The sequence below is a fragment of the Paramormyrops kingsleyae genome, chromosome 10, assembly GCF_048594095.1.
Source record: "Paramormyrops kingsleyae isolate MSU_618 chromosome 10, PKINGS_0.4, whole genome shotgun sequence".
NCBI lineage: Eukaryota > Metazoa > Chordata > Actinopteri > Osteoglossiformes > Mormyridae > Paramormyrops > Paramormyrops kingsleyae.
In genome coordinates this window covers 1,685,797-1,705,972 of record NC_132806.1, presented here as the reverse complement: position 1 = coordinate 1,705,972, position 20,176 = coordinate 1,685,797, and positions in this window count along the sequence as shown.

Below are 20,176 nucleotides of genomic sequence, written 5' to 3'. Positions count from 1 at the left end.
TGAATGGCAGTGTGTATGGGACTTTGTATGTTTATATATGAATATGTATAGAGAGAGTGAGAATGTGTGTGTAGGTGTGAGTATGCGTGTGTCGGAGTGTATGTGTGTGTTTCACGAAATGATCTAAAAGTAGAGGGCCTGTGTGTAATGCTTGTGTGTTTGAGTGTGAATTAACCTCCTTAGAAGACTGCAGGCATTTCCATTCATGGCCTGCTTCTTCTTCTGTACCATCTGTCTACTGGTTTTACTCAGAGGCTTTCTGGCAGTAGTCTTGGAGCTAGTGCTTGGATAACACATCTGCAAAATCAAGGGTAATCCTTTTACACTCTTTGCCCCATCACTGCTCAAACCCCCGCTCCCCATTCACATCAATTTATCACCTCACTCTTAGTCCACCACCTTAAAATCAAAAATAGACATTTTTCTAATAGCCTGCAGTGCCATTTATCAGTCTAGGTTGTTTTGGTGTAAATCATGACCCAGTTACTAAAGAAAATCCACAGACCCTATTGTGAACAGTTTAATGTAGGAACTATTTTATTTCTACCAAACTGTACATGACACCTGTTATCACTGTGCTGAAGGTAGGAAGCATCTACTCATCCATAAGGGCCTCGTGCTCAGTGTGCAGTGATATGGGTAGTAAAAATAGATCCTACATCATACTGCTCACAACACGTTTTGTGGATTATCTTGAGTATCAATGTCATGATTTATGGTAAGAGACATTGCTGTTTTGTTTTTTTTTGTTGGGGTGGGGGGCTTTGAACACTGCAACCCAAGTGCCATTTAGTCTCATAATATTCAAGAGAAGGCAGACGTTTCTATGGCCAGTATTTTCAAAACCTGGCAACTCGCACCAACACAATCTAGATGGATTAATAGCACTACCGGCTATTTTTGATTTTGGGGTGAACAATTTCGTCCAAACAACCTCCAAAGTACTTTGTTCAAACATGACATTATGCAAATTAAAAGGATTAACCAAATTAATCTTCAACCTATCCAACCCCTTGCATTCAAACATGCCTTTTTTCTCAATGAAGCTTTTGGTCTGTATTTTGACAGGGAGTCAGTACAGCACAAAACACTGTGATCAAATGGGTATGCACTTATTGGTATTACATCTGTGAACATTCCACCTGCGCTAAAACTGTGTTAGCCTATGCATTCACAATAAATCCTGTCTTTTGCACCATCCATGCCAGTCTCACACCATCTTTATTATCATGGAGAAGTACCTTGACCGGTCATGGATTCGGGTGGAGCCAGTGTGGGGACGAGGCATGGTGCAGGCAGGAATGGTGGATGACCCACTTGCGGCTCACAGGACACAACAGGGGTTCAACTAAACTGGGGGGGGGGGGGGGGGGGGTATTCCATGAAGCAGGATTAAGGGAAAGTCTGACTTATTTCAACAAGTATGGCTCATTTAAGTGGGAGTTCTGTTCCATTAACGTGTTAAATAAATCCCCGCTGAGCTACCATGGTAACTTAGGCGAGTGAACAAGTCTGCTCCAGAACAAGTTAACTGTCTTGCTTAGTTAAGCATTGTCTCAAAGAACGTCCAATGTGTGGGAACAGGTTACCAAAAAATCATTTCATTAGACAAAATTCCGTGCTCTCACTACTCGTGTCATGTGATCAATATAATAAAGTCTCAGCATTCCAATTACTTCCAAAATAATTAAGTGTACCCATATTACAAAGGTCAAACATGAAATGGAATGACAAACTGAAAAAAAATTAAAATAATATGAACAGGAAGATATTTTTATATTTTGCTTAGTCACTATGTTTAAAGTTTATTAGTAAAACAGCTAAGAAATTTGTCAATAAGCCAGTAAAATTGTCAATAATAGACAAGATACGGTTATTTGTGCAGAACACACAGATGCAATTGAAAGTATTTTACAGAGATCAAATAATGCAGAATAACATTATACAGTAAGAATGACACATGAATTCAACCCAGAAGGGGCTTTGGTGGCTATGGGGATCAAACCAGGAACTTTTGTGGTGTAAGGCAACTAGAGCCCGACCGATAAAGGATTTTGAAGGCCGATACCGACACAAATATTTGTTGGTTTTAAAATCCGATATTCCGATATATCGGCCGATATATATACACTCACCTAAAGGATTATTAGGAACACCTGTTCAATTTCTCATTAATGCAATTATCTAATCAACCAATCACATGGCAGTTGCTTCAATGCATTTAGGGGTGTGGTCCTGGTCAAGACAATCTCCTGAACTCCAAACTGAATGTCAGAATGGGAAAGAAAGGTGATTTAAGCAATTTTGAGCGTGGCATGGTTGTTGGTGCCAGACGGGCCGGTCTGAGTATTTCACAATCTGCTCAGTTACTGGGATTTTCACACACAACCATTTCTAGGGTTTACAAAGAATGGTGTGCAAAGGGAAAAACATCCAGTATGCGGCAGTCCTGTGGGAGAAAATGCCTTGTTGATGCTAGAGGTCAGAGGAGAATGGGCCGACTGATTCAAGCTGATAGAAGAGCAACTTTGACTGAAATAACCACTCGTTACAACCGAGGTATGCAGCAAAGCATTTGTGAAGCCACAACAATGGATGGGCTACAACAGCAGAAGACCCCACCGGGTACCACTCATCTCCACTACAAATAGGAAAAAGAGGCTGCAATTTGCACGAGCTCACCAAAATTGGACAGTTGAAGACTGGAAAAATGTTGCCTGAATGCAACACCTGCTGGCCAAATGGGGAGGACAAACAGGTGCTGATCCTGACACGACCTTACTGAGATCCCTCCACTATTCAGCTTATCTGCCTGAGTTCTGTATTATACTAATGGATGTATAAATACAGCTTACATGTAATTCAATATTTAAATATATGAGTTTATTGTCTATAAGTGCTGTTGACTTTCTGTTGTATTTCAATAATTATACTGATTTACCTCTGGATTAATTCCAGGGTACAGGAAGCTTCTTCTTGGTATTCAAGGTTGAAAGTGTAGAATGAGATGAAGGCAGCTGCCAGACCTGCCACAAAGTTTGGATATGGAGATATGACCACCTGACCCTTGATGCTTATCATCCACTTCATCAAAGACAGTGTCTCACCTAAAATCAATTAACATTTATACAAGCAATTATACAAGGTACCTTGCAGTACAGTAGTAACAGTAACAACTATAACTCAGCTATAGGCAAGTAAAACAGACGTGGGGTTAATATGCAGTAGTAGCAGTCTAAACCACTTAAGTATGTTAACTATTGGTCGGGCTAATGTTGTAATAAAGCATGACAAACTTGCACCACATCTTATTAATTAATTGATTTTCGAATTAAAACATGATACTGCAATTGTAACGGGTACCGCCCAGCGGCACCTGAGTTAACAGATGAGTTCCTGAAAAACAGGAGAATAATGAGGAGGCAGGACAACAGCGTGTCGATGCTTTGGCGTTCTCTGCAGTTATTTAAGCATTTTCTCAGACAGGTGCATTTTTCCCTTCAGAACCATTTTCTATGTTCTAAGTGTTTACTCAAAGTTCAATGTCTTTTTACATTTAACATATTAAACAAAATCCATAATAAAATAAGTGTCTCTGCATCAAATACATATTCACAGACAAAATACAAATACCCCTTTTTCTTGTTCCGAATACATTTAGTTCTTTTCCCAGTATACATTAACTGCTTATTCCATTAGTAAAACTCATTCACTGCAGATTTACCAGTACTAGCTTAACACGTAGCTGAACAAAATTCTCAAAACTCATTACAACTGTTTCACCCAAGTATAAATTCTAATGTTTGATTGGTAAATGAATTATTTCAGTATTAACTTTAAGTGCAAAAACTCTTAACCTTAGCCTAGCATGGTGGGTAGCAGTAAGCTAAGCTAGGAGGAAAACAAACGATTTTACTAAATATTCGCTGACGTTCACAAAGGGGGAAACGCGTGTGCCACATTAATTAGCTTCGCTGGTAGCATAACTAAATAATTGTTGCTCGCTAACATCGCTCATCAAACTTAGCTTTCTCGTGTTGTTCACTAAAACTTGTGCAATAACAAAATTCCGTTTTACTCTACCTACTTGGCTGGCATAGTTAGCAGACATCTCTATGTGGTTTTATCTGTTTCTTTTTGGTATTTTACAAATTACCAACCTGAAAAACTGGAGAATAATGAGGAGGCAGGACAACAGCATGTCGATGCTTTGGCGTTCTCTGCAGTTATGAGAAAGTTCATAACAATGATGCAGAGAATCGCTACGTGGCAGTGCCCCCCCTCCCCCCTGCTGGTTGCAGTGAGAACCACACATTTAGGCTAAGATGAAACCTTTAGGATGCATGAATATCTCATGCTCTCTGGAGTAGACATATATACACATGTAATACAAAGAAAAGACAAAAATAAAATCATACAATATTTTCATAAATTACAAATGTGGCACTTTTGTGGACGTCACACACTCCCCAGCAAAAAGAAATGGGTCCCACCATTTCTAATCAACTTTTCATAACTCATTCTTCAAAAAGCACCAGGAACTGGTAGTAGCCTATGTATGGGGTTGGAGTGCAAGTGTAAGGCATGTGTGTAAAAATGGAATAAAAGGTTGAGTATGGGTTGAGCTGGTATGTTGGTGTGGTGTAGGGAACAAATGGGTGTAGGGGCGGAGTGATATGAGATAAAGCATAAACAGGTGAGTGCAAGTTTGTGTTCGCAGAGCTAACTGTGGCTTGTATTGTCAGTGTGGGTTGACCAAGGTTCTCATATGTAAAGATCTGTCTTGGGCGTCGATCCCGACCTGACCTTCTGATTTCCGCCTGGTTGTGTGGCACAGGATGAATGAGGGATTGTTCCTCCTGGATGGACTCTCCAACCTCCTCATGCCCCCTTTCTTCCCCAGGTCCTACATCAGCAGGATGGTCTTCATCCTGTCTGGGTTCCGCTATGTCTGCTTCTCTCACCGGAATCAAAGTTGTCTGAGGCAAGTACGCTGGTGTAACTCTTTCTTCTCTTATACGTACTGTAGTTGGACAATTCAAACTAGGTTCAAGTTGTTGGCGGGTGACTATGGCAGTTGTTTCCTGTAGCCTTTCTGCTGGCACCCTTAGCCAATAATGGTTACAGCTTGCGGCCTCACCAGAATCTGAGTCAGAACCTGATTCTTCCTGTGGGCCTACAGGGTATTGTGTGTTGGTACGTCGAGTCTGATCATTTCCTTTCTGAGCTTTTTTGTCAGAGACAGATATGGCAGGACATGGAGAGATTTCAATTGGAACTAACAACAGATTTCAGTGCAGTGTTCTTGTCTTTTGTTTTTCCCCATTTTCAGGGTATACTACATACATTGGATTTTCAGCAAGCTGTTCTTTTACTATGTAGATGATTTTTATTTTTCCCAATATGATCAGAACTTTCCTGGTCCTCCACGTTCACTGAGATTCCTAACTAATACCCGGTCACCAGGCTGTAACACTACCTCTTGCCTTCTTATCATAGAGCACTTTGCCCTTGGCACTGGCCTGTTTGCTATTCTCATTGTCAATTTGATAGGCCTTGGACATCTGCTTAGCCCATTTTTTTGCGCACCCTTTCGGGGTGTCTGGTTCATTGTCTTCAACCAACCCAAAAAGCAAATCTATGGGGAGGCGGGGATGATGGCCATAGAGAAGGAAGAAGGGCGAGAAGCCTGTTGACTCATGTCGAGTGCAATTGTATGCATGTACAACTAGTGGGATCTTGTCTTTCCATCGCTCTTTTTCTTTGTCAGTTAAGGTTCTCAACATCTGGAGTATGGTGCGATTAAACCGCTCAGCCGGATTCCCCTGTGGGTGTTATGGCGATGTTCTTGAGTGACGGATGCCTGACAGCTGTCTAAGGGTGTGGAATAGTTCATTTTCAAACTCACGGCCTTGGTCATGATGTAATTTTGATGGATATGCAAAGTGTAGTATGAAATCATTGAAAATGCGCTCAGCTGCTGTCTTGCCACTCTTATTCTTTGTTGGGTAGGCCTGAGCGAATCTTGTGAAGTGGTCCACCACGACAAGTATATACTCATAGCCACCACGGCTGGCTTCCAGATGTAAATAGTCTATACACACTAACTCTAATGGAGAGCTTGACGTAATGCTACCCATTGTGGCATGAACCTGGGTGACAGGCTTCTTTGATTTAATGCACGGACATCTCTTAGTAATGTAGTCCTCAATGTCTTTGGCCATAAAAGGCCAATAGAACCTTTCTCTTGCTAGATTAAGGACCCTTTCTGTGCCAATATGAGCCATTTCATTGTGAAGTTTCTTTAGCACTAAATCTTTGTATTTGGCGGGGAGCACCAACTGCTTCCTTTCATGAGTACGTCTGTATAGGAGACCGTTTTCCAAGACTAGTTTTCCCCATTCATGCAACAGTCTTTTGGTGACCCCACTTGCTGTTTTACGCATTTCGTCAGTCAAGAGTGTGTCTGCTTCTTTCAACTTTATCACTTCACTGATTGCACCATCTGTTCGCTTTGCTTTCATGAGTTCATCGTGGCTAATGGCGGCTAACTGGTCAGATGAGAGGGTAGGTAAGGTAGATGAGATGTTGAGAGTGGCGACCCAGGCCACATCTTTCTGTTTAGCCAGTTTACTTCCATCCCAAACAGCCTGCACCACATCGCTGGTAAACTCCTCAGAACAGAACTTGGCAAAACTTTCAATGTCCAATGGGAGACGTGACAGTGTGTCAGCATCAGCATTGGACTTTCCCGGCCTATACTTTATGATACATCATCCAAGTATGGGATACAGCAGTCATCTCGCAGGCTCCCTAACATCTCTTCCATACTCCTCTGGAAGGTCGCCGGAGCGTTCGAGAGGCCAAATGGGATCCTCACCCATTCATACAGCCCCCAGGGGGTAATGAAGGCAGTGAGGTGTCTTGAATCTTTGGCAATAAAGCCTTGATGATAAGCCTTGCCCTGGTTGAGGATGCTAAACCAAGAATAGCCAGCCAGCCAGCGTGTCAATCAAGTCTTGTATTCTAGGTAGTGGATGTCGATCAGGGATGGTCTTTTGATTCAAGAGATGATAATTGATACATAGACGGAGAGTCCCATCTTTCTTACGAACACAAACCACTGGTGCAGTGTAGGAGGACTTTGATTTGACAATCCAACCTTTCATTAACAGGTCTTGTATGTATTCTTTGACCTCTTTAAACAGTGGTTTAGGCACCGAGGAATACGCTCTCTGCACTGGAATTTCGTCCTTGAGGGTTATCGACATTTGTAAGCTAGGAATACATCCGATATCATGACTGTCCTTTGCAAAAGCGGCTGACTCTTCCCATAGCATCCTCTTTACTGTTTCCTGTTGGTCATCGCTAAGGTGGCTGAGGTCCACTGGAGGCTGCCACGAGGATGGACTAGTTGTAGTGGCTGTTGTTGGAAGGGCATTAACAACTGTTCTTGCCTGAGAGCTACCCAGTGAATCTCAATCACCTTTGCCACCGTTTGAACACTACCGAGGGCTGTCTTCCTTGGTATAGTGACAATGTGTTTTGTGTCGTTCTTCACTGATATTGAGACATAAGGTCTACTTGAGTTCTGCACTTTCAGTAGGCCCTCTCCAATCCCTAACTCTGTCAGGTGTGCATTATTTTCATCAGGTTCGAACAAGAGGAGAGGATCTGATTGATTGATAGCAGGAGGGACCTGGCACTTTATCCAGGATATTTGTCCAGCTGGAATAAGGGTGTCATGAGTGCCAGTCCGTAGACGTCCCTGATGTATGGAGGATTCGCCAGCATGAATGAAGCTCACTAACAGCTCAGTCTTCTCAGTGGGCATTGACATTGCATCAGAGAGAAGCACAGTAAGGGCTGGGACAAGTTCTGCTGGCCGACTCTGGACCACTTCCTCTAGCACATTAAACCCAAGTAGTGGCTGATCAAGCGGAACACTGCATACAAGGAAAGGCACTGTGATGGGCTCGCTTAAGCTGCCATTACCGCTCAAGCTGACCGTGATCAGGACCCAGCCATCAAAAGGAAGAATGTCTCCATTTACAGTGTGGACCTCCAGTTCTTCCTTATAATCAAATATTATACTGAGAGGCGTCACAGGGGCATCTGGTAGGTATCTCTCCTTCTAGCCTCTGTTGATCATACTCACTTGAGCTCCTGTATCTAGCAGTGTGTCGACTGTCAACCCACTGAGGTTACATCGTGCAAGAGCCTTGGCACCTATAAACTTGGCCAGGCGCCTACTCATTTGACTGGGTATGGGAAGAGGGGATTAGGGAAATGCTTGTTCATTGTGGTCTTTTCGCCTTTGTTTCATCATAGCTGGCTTAGTCTTATTGGTGTCTGAGCCCTCTGTGTCGTACTCAGTAGTGTGGGGTGGGCCCAATTGGGACTGAAGGTGAAGCCCGGTCACTGCCTGTCCTGCAGCAGAAACTGGCCCATGTTTTCCTGACGCTTGGGTTTCTTCAGGCAACCCACTGCCCTGTGGTCCTCTTCACCGCAGTAAAAGCAATGAGTGCAACCTGGACGGTTTAGTTCAAGGCATTTAGCACAGCTGTAAGATTTGGCTTTCTTTTGGTCTACTTTAACTGGGCAGTTGTGGCAAGACCCTAGCTGTTGGGTCTGCAATGGCTGTTGCAGTTGTTCAACTTTCTTCATTAACTCCTCCACTTTCTCAGTTAACTGTTGGAGCACTTCAACTTTGGGCTCTTGATCCGAACGATGTTTCTTTGTACTATTGCTTTGTGCCGCTGCAACTTCAAGCTGCGCACTATGCATGTTTACAGGTTTCTGCCGCACAACTGTCCCTAGGCGTCTGTGTCTTTCATTCTCAGTGTTTGTTACCCTCATCATTTGTTTTAGGATTGTCTCATCAGACACATTGCTGTCTGAGAGCAGTGATTTAAGTTCTCTACGTATGTCATCATGCTTATGGCTGAGGCCCTGGTATACTATGTGGAGGAAAATGTCTTGTACTGTGATCTTTTGTTTGAGGCCTATGACTCGGTACAAGAACTGTTATGGTGTTTCATTGTCACTCTGTTTTGTGTACATGAGTTCTTGGAATAGTTCCGTGTTACTTTGTCCCCCTAAATGGGACTGTAAAAAGCCTCTATGGTTAAATCTTCCTTGTGTACTAGCATGTCCTTGAAGTTTCCTGATTTAATGACTTTGAGAACACCTCTCAGGACTTCAGGCTCACTGAATTGCTCTTTAAGGCCTTCTTCGATTTGTCTGCATATGCTGTTGTAGCTTATGTCTGAGCTTTGGTCACCGATTTGTCCTCCTTGAATCTTAAACTCTCGACGAAGCAGTGAAAGGTCCCGAAGGGGGACAACTCGGTCAGGTGTTCTGTGTGAGTGTTGTTCAGATGTATGAGTTTGGTTTGATTGTGGGGTAGACTGTGTTGGTGAAGGTGTAAATGTAAGGGGTGATGTGGGGTTATTTATGCACTGTAGGACTTTGTTACTAAGCTGAGCATAGCTAGAAAGCATTCTTTGTAGCTGTGTCAGTGTGCTGTGTGGTTTTGACATCAGTATTTGTGTGCGTGGGATGGGTGACTGGTAAAGTGGTAGCTAGACTAACTGTAGGTGTGTGAGTTGTGTTAGCGCTTTGAGCACTGGTTGTCATGTTATCAACAACAGCATGTGACTGACCTACTGTCACACTATCATTCAGTAGTGGGTTTAATAATACATAATGTACATCTTCATCTGTACCTGTTTTCAGCTGAGCATGATGACTCTGAATGACCTCATTCACAGTATCATTAAACTCTAACAACACTGCTATACCTGAGTCTTCAGATTCTACCAAAGTCCCGTCATTCATAATAGCCATAATGTGCTCAAAGCAACCCTCTTCATCACCAACCTGAAGCATGGATGTATCCTTCCCTGGCACAGGACCAACACTTTTGGCTAGCTGGTAAAGTTCATTGGCTTTCAGAGTGAGCAGGACCTTCTTGATGTTCCAAACCAAGCCTTTCCTCTCACTGTAGGCCATGACTGCTTTTCCCTCTTCCTCACAGCTGGTCTCTCTTCCAGGTATCTCTTCCTAGCTTCCTTCACTGCGTGGGTTGAAGAGGCATCAGCTCCCTGGACACTTCAATCCTTTGGCTCTGGTTGTGCTTGGAGCCAGCGCATCTGTTGCCGCTCCCCGTACGGGCCACCAAAAATCTGTAACGGGTACCGCCCAGCGGCACCTGAGTTAACAGATGAGTTCCTGAAAAACAGGAGAATAATGAGGAGGCAAGACAACAGCGTGTCGATGCTTTGGTGTTCTCTGCAGTTATTTATTTAAACATTTTCTCAGACAGGTGCATTTTTCCCTTCAGAACCATTTTCTATGTTCTAAGTGTTTACTTAAAGTTCAATGTCTTTTTACATTTAACATATTAAACAAAACCCATAATAAAAAAAGTGTCTCTGCATCAAATACATATTCCCAGACAAAATACAAATACCCCTTTTTCTTGTTCCGAATACATTTAGTTCTTTTCCCAATATACATTAACTACGGAAGAGGATTAGGGCCACCATGAAAATATTATTTGAATTCTGACTTTTTTCTCAGAATTCTGACTTTAATTTCAGAATTCTGACTTTAATCTCAGAATTCTGACTTTAATCTCAGAATTCTGACTTTTTTTCTCAGAATTCTGACTTTTTTTTCCTTCTTCCATGCAGATTGATAGTGAAGTCATTGGGCTGGTGGATGATGCAACTCTGGTGAATTATATCCCTTCCTATATGGAGACTGAATTGCTCTCTTCAATTTCTGCAAAAGTCTTAATTTGAAATGATCACATAAGTTTTATCATCTGCATCAAATACATATTCCCAGACAAAATACAAATACCCCTTTTTCTTGTTCCGAATACATTTAGTTCTTTTCCCAATATACATTAACTACGGAAGAGGATTATGGCCACCATGAAAATATTATTTGAATTCTGACTTTAATCTCAGAATTCTGACTTTTTTCTCAGAATTCTGACTTTAATCTCAGAATTCTGACTTTAATCTCAGAATTCTGACTTTTTTCTCAGAATTCTGACTTTTTTTTCCTTCTTCCATGCAGATTGATAGTGAAGTCATTGGGCTGGTGGATGATGCAACTCTGGTGAATTATATCCCTTCCTATATGGAGACTGAATTGCTCTCTTCAATTTCTGCAAAAGTCTTAATTTGAAATGATCACATAAGTTTTATCAGTTTTTCTGCTTACAACAATGCCTGCAATGCCATATGTGGATGACTTAATCAGACTGTACTTCAGACTTTCTTTTACTAACAAAGAAATACTCACACTTTTAGCACACAACAATCAGATAGTCATAATTGTCCGAACTCTAAAGAGAATTTGTAAAAGACTAGGTCTATTCAGAAGGAGAAACCAGTCAGACCTGGACGAAGTGCTGGCTTTTGTCCAACATGAGATTATGACTAATGGACAGATGCAGGGTTACCACTGGCTACATCTTTGCGCAGTTCAACGAGGATTTGTTGTGTCACAAGATACAATAAGACGCATCATCAAATTGGTTGATCCACAAGATGTGGAATTAAGACGATCACGGCGTTTGAGAAGACGCCAGTACAGCTGTAGAGGACCAAATGCACTTTGGCACATGGACGGCTATGATAAATTAAAACCCTATGGCATTGCCATTAATGGCTGTATAGACGGTTTCAGCCGTTATGTGTTATGGATGGAGGCCTATACCACGAACAATGATCATAAAGTAGTTGCAAGCTACTTCATCAAAACAGTTTCATCCATAGGTGGATGTCCAGAGAGGATTTGTGCAGACAGGGGTACAGAAAACGGCTGTGTAGAAGAAATGCAGATGTTTTTGCGCAGAAACGACCCAGACAGTTTTGCAGGGGAGAGAAGTTTTCTTTATGGAAGAAGCACAGCAAACCAGCGCATTGAGGGATGGTGGGGTACCCTCCGCAAACAAAGTGCACAGTTCTAGATAAACTTATTTCTAACCTTTCAGGATGATGGTCACTTCACAGGAGACTTTTTGGACAAAAATCTTATTCGGTTTTGTTTCCTCAATCTTGTTCAGGTACAAATCTTTCCTCGCCCTCTTCAGCAATAAAAATAGCATAATAAAAGTAAAAATAATTCCAATATTAATGATATTTTTATAAGAATAAGTATTCTAAAAATGTACTTATAGTGCTTTTGGTTGTGTGTAGAAAATGTTTACAAGCTCTCTCTCTCAAAGTCAGGTGAACATTATTTCTTTTTTTATACTTTGATGGCACTGAATTTAATTCACTATACCAATGATATCAACTCCACCTTTCTCTGGACAGGTACATAGGGCACATTTGTTTTTATTGTCACATAACAGGCCTTGTATTGTAAGGCATGAGTATATAGGTCAATACGTGGATTGAAATTCTGGGTTCAGAAAGAGCATTTAGTCAAAACTGTGAGTCTTAGCCAGACACAAGCAAATTTCTGGGATTCAGTTCTAGAAAGAACTGTTACTCTGAGTTAGTTAATGTAGTAACTGACTCTGTAAACCTAACCTTTTTCTGGCAGGTTTTCTTTAACTAACTGACTTTCTCTCTGATTCCTCCCCTCCTGCTACTGAGCCCAAAGGGGCTGTCTGACACATTATTTAATTTCCTTATGCACACAGTCAATATCCAAGCATATATCTGAATGCATTTATTTGTAGAACATTAGTTTTTAGAAACATCTAAATTTCAGTTAGATACAAGTTTGTTAACATAAGTACTTTTCAATCAATCAATCCTTCATCAAGGAGAGACACACAGATGCGTGGGACAGTGTGGCTTCATCCATGCCACCTCAATTATATAGTCAGTGATTTGCCCTGAGCTCAGAATAACATGTATTGCCCCCCTTTATAACACTGTGATTATTAAGGCAGCTGTATGGTTGTCAGTTCACCTGCTCTGATTTACTGTAGGGTTTTTTTTTTGCAGTAATCACTGTTTAAAGTCTTTTCCTGTGATAGTTGGATTGTCATTAGCTGATGGGGAAATACAGTGACAACACAGCAATTTAGACAGACCCGTTTCACATTGCTTGTAGTCTATACTTACTATGCTTCTTTCTATGCAGGATGAACTTGATGAAGTTGTCAACACATGGAATTCACACAAAATCAGGCCAAGATCAAATGGTGACATGGCATCGGGCCGGCCTGTTATGATGTACTCCTTCCCAGAACTGCACAGTGCTGATGATAGACTTAAACCTGTTTCCATGGAGGAGGTCAATTTGTGTATGGAAGAATGTACTCCCAAAGGCCAGTTTCCATGCGATGAGACTGTTTTTGAACTGTGTTGTCTACTGATGGAGGAATATGGTTGGGATGCTCCAGCAGATCCACTTGCTGCAGCTGATCTGTACATCATGTTAAGAGAGCAAATACTGCAAAATATTTGATAAATGCTACAAATCCAGTTTTTACTAAATAAAAAAGAAAATATGTAGTTTAGCCCTTTAATAGTTATCTTGTAAGTAGACTGTGTTGCTTTTTCAGTGCATATCTATGTCTCAACATGAAGATGACTGCAGTGCAGGCCTGGCAGAATATAATGAGAGAACATAACCAGTATAGAAGCCAACATAGGAAATACATCCCCCGAATACATAGATTTTTTTTTATGAGTTAGTTTAATTACATAAGTACTGAATCATTTTTGCATGGACTATCCAAATTAAATGGGAAGTGAAATCTCTGTAGTTAGTTATTACACATTATGCAGTCTGAAACATTCTAAATACCATGGCAGGGTGAGATATAAAACATACTTTTGTATTATATGCAAAATTTTGACTTGAATAAAAAATGAGAAGTAGTATTTCTACTTGTGGAGTATTTTTCTGAAGCATATGCTTGCATTTTAATTTGAATATCTTGTTTGTGTACTTTTTTAACAACACAAAATTTGACTAGTTAGCTGATAAGTGTCTGAAAGTCTCAGTTGTCCAGGTCATGGTTATACCAAAAAAGGCCAGTTGGATGGCCATTGTGTATGATTTTCAGTGGAAGCACTTCATGTGTCATATTTTCCTTAACACTTAAAATCTGTTCTTATCGGTAAATCCCTAACTCTATGTAATGGTGACAAGTTGGCACCTGGTGCTGTTAAAATAATTGACTGCACATTTAAATCAGCCAGTTACTGGTAATCATAGAGCCTTTTTATCAGAATGTCTATGCACGCAGCCCTCCGGTGGCGGGGGGCCCGGGTACCTGGCTGCTGTGGGGCGGCTGGGTGCATGATCGCTCGGGGCTCTCCTGGCCGTCTGGGGGGGCCCAGGGCGCCGTTGTTGTGGCCTCGCACACCCTTTGGGAATCATTCCATGTTAACCTGCACACTCATACATACTGTACACTCACAACACACAAACATGCACACATGCGCACACATACACACACACGTATATATGCACACACACATACACACTTTCACATCCACACATATACACATAGAACGCGCACATGCATAGACACGCACATACACACGCACACACAAGAGAGCCTAAGGCTTTCTTGCCCTATTTTATCCCTCTCTCTCCTTGTCTGGTTGTGTGTGTGTGTGTTTGGCTTCCATTCTTTCTTCTCAGATGCAGATACTGGTGCGGCGATATCCAGACTGTGTTCCTGTTGGTCTGCTTATGTATCTTTTTCTTTGGTATTAATGTATTTAATTTCAGAAGCAGATACTGGCACAAGCATATTCCCCATCATAAATGGTACCATTGGTTTCTTTGCATGTATACTTTTTGTGTGTGTCCCTGGATCTTATTTTTCAGATAACAGCAGCTGGTGTGATGACACAATGTCCAGCAGCAAGATGCAGAAGCTGTCCCTTTGTTACTCTTTCCTTTTTGCTCTACTTTTTCTTAAGTTGTCATGTATTATTTTTCTTTCCCTGTCTCTCTCTGTCTGAACCCCTCCCCCTTTTTTTAATTAATTTTTTGTGTATTTATTTATTTTTCTTCTTCTCCTCTCTCTATCTCTTCTACCTCAGTTAACTTTCCCTGTCAGCTCCGGCTTTGTGGCGCAATAATCTAAAATGGTTAATAAAGAGTATATCCCAAGTAACAAGAGGAGCTTAATCTGAAGCTCCACTTGGCAAAATAAAAGTGTTGGCACAATAAAGCACCCAGACTAACATTCTGCTTGCTAAACTGCCGGACACGACAGGGGTAAAAATAAAAAAAAAAATGTCTATGCAATGCAGTGTGCATTTCATTTGTGAAGTGGACAGCCTCTTTCATAATTGCTTTTAATGCAAGCTAATAGGTTTCTGACATTTTTGTCCAATAGGAATTACTATATAATACTTTATTATTACACAACTGTATGTTTAAACTTTGTTTACACCATCAATTTTTACCCTTATGGACATGTTGTTTAATAATAAACATTAGATCAACATTTAACTGAAGGCCTGACAAATGTGGTGGTACAAGTAACATTTTATTAACATCAAAAGTTTCCATTAAAAAATAGGATTTTCTTGGTAATGCCAATAATAACTTGGTTAAATCTTATAAACGTATTGTCTGTTTTGTAACAAGGGTATAATCAGAATGACTGGCTTCGTTTAAAATGCAAATGCACCATTTTTACTGTTTCAAAGGCTTTATAAGACATCAACTAAAATAATACTCAGGGGCTAAAAACATTTCCTGCATGTAAAATTCCACAAAACGTTATGTGAACCATACAATTTCATTTTGATTGTAAAAAATAAAATGGTAAACTTAAATGGTCATATAGAGCCTCTTGAACATATCTTCTACATCAGCAACCTGATGTCAAATTTCAAAAAATAAAAAAGCATAGGCTATCACAACATATCTCTAGAGTCAACCATAAACATGGTGTAGAATTAAAACAAGTGTGAGTGCTTAAGAACACGCAATCAGAAAATTGTTTCTGATGTAAAAATAAAGTTACTATAGGCTACCTGAGAACATAAGAATTTGGAATAAGGATGACTGGACAATTACAGCCCCTCGATGTTGCTATGATCAATTTGGATGATCAACAAGATATGTAATGAAAACTCAAATTTGTCAGACTGCATTATATAGTGCCTGTGATTCTGCTCACAACAATGCCTGTAATGCTGGATTTGGATGACTTAATCATATACTACTTCAGACTTTATTTCAATAACAAAGAATTATAGTTTCATGCATATGTAACCCACTCAAAGCAGGCTGTAAAAAAAAAAAAAGAAAGAGGTTAACTCATTTTAATTTTGTACCGGAATCCTATGTTGCTTTTAGGTTGTTCAAATCTTCCTGTCCGGTAGATGGCAGTGTGTCGTGCTGAGGGAAGAAGTTTTTTTTGCAATTACGAGCAAACGGGGAAGAAGGGAAAAAAAAAGACCGCGAGTGGCGGAGCAATTAGTGCACTGGAGATGCAGTTAATATGAAGAAGGTTGATAAATAGCTCAGAGGGTTAATAGCGAATTATTTCTTGCTTTTATAAGCATTAAGCAGATAGTTAGAAAATTGAACAGGGATATTTTTTTTCTCCGGTAAGTTCATTTGCTGTTTGCCATGTGCGACACTAGCTAGCATGGTTATAAATTACATGTTGTAAAGACGTACCATGAAAAGTATACACATTGTATGTATATATATATATATATATATAGATGTTTTCATTCCTAATTTTGCTGTTAACTCATGACTGTTGTATAAGTGAGGAAAACTGAGGTAATGACCACGTTAGGAAAAAAAACCAATCTGTCATGGAATGAGGAGACCGGGAATCCAGACGTGCAGGGATTAGGTAGGTTTATTGCGAGCAAAGACCTTCCTATCCAAAAGACCGGGAACCGTTTATACGGTTCGAGCTGGAAGTCCCGCTCTGGGAAGCGGGGCAGAGGAGAGGTGGAGGCGTGCCGTAATCGTCGTCGAGGTGCGTAGTCCGGGTTCGTAACCAAGGGGATCCATCCGACAGTGAGAGACAGGAACAGGGCACACGAGGCAGGAGAGGACGGGCTTGATGGGGCAGGTAAGTCACGGACGGGGACGGGTCTGGAAAGGGAAGGCACGGAGGCAAGGACAACACACCAGGACGACAGGTAAGGCAGGGAGAACAGGGCAGACGAGAGACAGGTAAATCGCTCAGTAAGGCTCAATAACATTGGCTCAATACTTCGCACCGAGGGACGATGCCGGTTCTACTTTTAAACCGGTGTCAATCCCCTGTTGGTGCAATGCACCTGTCCGGCCCCACCTCTGTGGGCGTGACAGGACCCCCCTCCTGACGGCCGCCACCCGGAGGCCGACAGGCGCTTGCGAGGGCGACCCCGCGGACGGGGAGCCGGCTTCCCAGGATGTGCCATGTGGAAAGCGTTCCGCAGAGCCGTCTCAGACAAGGAGGAAGCAGGGACCCAACAGCGGTCAGCCGGGTCGGACCCCGTCCAGTCCACCAGGTATTGGAGCGTGCCGCGACGTCTGCGGGAGTCCAGGATGGAGCGGACCCGGGAGGGGGAACCCACCTCCTCGATGGGAGGAAGCGGCGTGTCGGGGGTCTCCGTGTCTGGGCGCAGATGACTGTGTTTGACAGGTTTCAAAAGAGAGACGTGAAAGGTCGGACAGATCCGATAAGAACATAAGAACATAAGAAATTTACAAACGAGAGGAGGCCATTCGGCCCATCAAGCTCGTTTGGGGAGAACTTAACTAATAGCTCAGAGTTGTTAAAATCTTATCTAGCTCTGATTTAAAGGAACCCATGGTTTTAGCTTCCACTACAATAGCAGGAAGACTATTCCATACTCTGACTACACGCTGTGTAAAGAAGTGCTTCCTCAAATTTGTTTTAAAATGTTCTCCCGCTAATTTCCACTTATGGCCACGAGTTCTAGTATTTAGACTAATATTGAAATAGTCATTTGGCTGAACGGCATCCAGACCCGTTAGAATCTTATAGACCTGAATCATATCCCCCCTTAGTCTCCTTTGCTCAAGGCTGAACAGATTCAGTTCCGCTAACCTCTCCTCGTAAGACATTCCTCTAAGACCAGGAATCATTCTCGTAGCTCTTCGTTGCACCTTTTCTAAGGCAGCAATGTCCTTCTTGAGGTATGGTGACCAAACCTGCACACAGTATTCTAGGTGGGGTCTTACCAAGGAATTATATAAGTGTAACATCACCTCCCTTGACTTAAACTCCACACATCTAGAGATATAACCCAACATTCTGTTCGCCTTTTTTATTGCTTCCCCACATTGGCGAGAGTGGGACATGGAAGCATCAACATACATACCGAGATCTTTCTCGTAATCAGCTACCTTTATTTCAGTGGAACCCATAAAATATCTGTACTGTAAACACGGGGAAGCTGGAGCCTCACCGTTACAGGTCCCAGCCTTCGCAGGATCTTGAAAGGTCCGATGTATCGTTCCGTGAACTTGCGACATCCCGGGATACGTAGGTTCTTGGTGGACAACCAAACCCTCTGTCCTGTGCGATAGGGGAACCCCGGCCGACGATGTTTATCAGCCTGAACCTTGTTGCGGGCGGCTTGAGTGCGCAACGCAGTCTGGATGCTCCTCCAAGCCTGTTTGCATTCTTGGTACCAAGCGTCCACGTGAGGTACGAGTCCAGCAGGGGCATCCCAGGGGAACAGAGGAGGCTGAAATCCTAACACACACTGGAAGGGAGTGAGTTTAGTGGTTGGACCAGAGAATTCATAGTGTATTCTACCCATATTAGATGCGACGACCAGCTGTCAGGATCGTTACGACACAGAAGTCTAAGAGCCTTGGAGACCTCTTGATTCGTCCGCTCTGCAAGACCATTGGACTGGGGACGATACGCTGAGGTAAGACTTAGAGAGATACGTAACTTGGTACAAAATTCCTTGAACACCCGGGACGCGAACTGCGGTCCTCGAATAGGATACAATGTCCTCCGGGATGCCCGTCACGCGGAAAAGCTCATGCAACAGGACATCAGCGAGTTCCACTGCCGTAGGCAGCTTCGGCAGTGCGACCAGCCGACACATTTTAGAGAAGCGATCAACAATAGTGAGGATCACAGTCTTACCAGAGGAGCGAGGGAGGTCCGTGATGAAGTCCATCACCACGTGCGACCAGGGTCTGGAAGGAACGGGCAAAGATTGGAGGAGTCCAGAAGGACGAGACGAGGAAGACTTGCATCGGGCACAGTCCGGGCAGCTGTCCACGAAGGCTTGTACTTGCTGACGCCACCCCGGCCACCAGTACCGACGAGCCACACGGAGTTGGGTGGTCGATACACCAGGATGTCCAGTCCCATATTCGGAGTGGACCCACTTCATCAATTCTGGACGGTGAGAACGAGATACGTATAGAAGCCCCGGGGGACACCTAGAGGGGACTTTGAGTTTTTCGTTATCCATTCTGATGGTTTCCTCCAAATCCCAGGTAATGGAAGAGGCAAAGCAAGACGGATCTAGGATGGGACACGTGCGATCCTCGCACTCGGGGGGATCGAATTGTCTTGATAAGACGTCTGCTTTTCCGTTCTTCTTCCCTGGTAGGTAGCTGACTCGAAAGGTGAACCGTGAGAACCACTGAGACCAGCGAGCTTGACGCGAAGAGAGGCATTTGGCAGACTGGAGGTATTCTAGATTACGATGGTCTGTCAGAACGACGAATGGATGACGAGCTCCCTCTAACCAATGTCTCCACTCTTCCAACGCCAGTTTCATAGCCAGTAGTTCTCATAATTCCGTTCCGTGGCTGTCAGCTTTCTGGAGTAGTAGGCGCAGGGATGTCTACGTCCCGTCTCTGGATCACGTTGAATCAGAACGGCTCCTACCCCTGCCTCCGACGCATCCACCTCCACTTCAAACGGTAGTTCCGGGTTGGGTTGCTTGAGAACAGGAGCTGAACTGAAGGCTTGTTTTAGTCGAAGGAAAGCCTGGTCAGCTTCGGCTGTCCAATGCAGTCGAATAGGCTTACCGCGGGTCAGTGACGTGAGAGGCGCGGCTTTCTTGCTATAGTCACGTATGAATCGTCTATAGAAATTAGCGAATCCCAGAAACCGTTGTAGATCCTTGAGAGTCCGGGGTACCGGCCAGTCTCGGATCGCTAAGGTCTTCTGCACGTCCATGGCTACAGCTCCGGGCTGAATGACATACCCCAGAAA